The following is a 1,570-nucleotide window of genomic DNA, read 5'->3' on the forward strand; positions in this document are numbered from 1 at the left end:
CGAAACACTGTTACGCTGACGCGCCTGGCATACATGTACCTAGGCCTGCGGCGCTGACACCCGAGTCGGGTCAAAGTCGTAAGTAGGCATTCGGCCCCAAAAGTCACAAATTTTGTTCCTCGGGGTTTTATTTTAACGAATTACCCTACCGGAGACCAACAAATATCTGAGAAAAAACGTAGAAATGTTTTGAGGTCATTTTCGTGAAAAAAAACTCCCTCTGGTGCCTAAACGGTTAAAGATGGAGCCAAATGGACGGAATTGTCGCCCAGAGGGCTCTACTTTGATGAGTTACCCCTTAGAAAACAGTAAAAAAATATTTTTAAAAAACGTCATTTTGGATGCCTGTGGTTTTTGATTTGTTTAAAATCCAATTTTTGAGCTAGAATGCTCTTCTTCGAACTTGATCTGTCTTTTAATGACACAAAACGACACTGAAAATCCCAGGTCGTAGGTCAATAGGGTGTTCCAGGTAATCTAAAACGGAAATAGGAAAAGAACAAACTCACTTACCTTTCTGTTTCCGCAATGGCTCTGACTGGTCGAGCTAGTCACGTGCCTCCGCGACCTTTCAGTTATGAGAAACTGTCAGATGAGTTTCGAGCTCCCCTCCATATTTGAGAGGTTAGGAATGGACCAAACTACCATGGCAGTTTCTCATACTGGGCGGACGGAAACATATAAATCAGTGAGTTTGTTCTTTTTCACCTCCGCTTTAGATAGCCTGGAACACCCTATTCGTTCTCGAGTTATCGTGCGCACAGACAAACATACACACAGACAGACAGACGCGAAACATTTCGATCATCACTGGAGTAATAGGCTTCGCTAATCGCTGAGCCAATATTTTTTTTTCGAGTATTTCCACCTCAGAATTTGAAAAAAACTCAGGTCAACCACTAGCAGCATCTTTTAAGAATAAGTAGCGATTTTGTTGACAGTCGCAGACCAATCCGTTCTTTGTTTGTGATTTTCTAAATCTTGATGCTCTTTGACTCTGCTACGTCGGCACTGTATCTGACACAAAGATGAAGTTTAGATATTGCTACTTCAAAGTCTTTTCAGGAAGAATGTTTAAAGTCCTTTGAGAGTCTTGTTAACTAGGTGAATGTACGCCAGACCTCGTCTCGCGTAACAGGCTTCGCGATATCTCACGAAACACTGCTACGCTGCGACGCGCCTGGCACACATCTACCTATGCCTGCGGCGCTGACACCTGAGTCGGGAAGCGCAAAAATGTACACTAAGATACTGGCCTTCGGCCCGTCAACTTCCCGTTACTTCGACTAAGAATGCAGGGTTGTACATTTTTTCGCTTATTTTCGTCAAAAACTCCCTGTGGCGCCTAAATGGCTAAAGATAGAGCCAAACGGACGAAATTTCCGTCCAATACGCTCTACTTTGATGAGTTACCCCTTAGGAAATTGTAAAAATAATATTTTCAAAAAACATCATTTTGGGGACCTGTGGTTTTTGATTTTTTTAAAATCCAATTCTTGAGCTAGAATGCTCTTCTTCGAACTCGATCTGTCTTTTTATGACACAAATCAACCCTGAAAATCCCAGGTCG

The sequence above is a fragment of the Frankliniella occidentalis genome, unplaced genomic scaffold, assembly GCF_000697945.3.
Source record: "Frankliniella occidentalis isolate FOCC.00 unplaced genomic scaffold, Focc_3.1 Scaffold333, whole genome shotgun sequence".
Classification (NCBI taxonomy): Eukaryota; Metazoa; Arthropoda; class Insecta; order Thysanoptera; family Thripidae; genus Frankliniella; species Frankliniella occidentalis.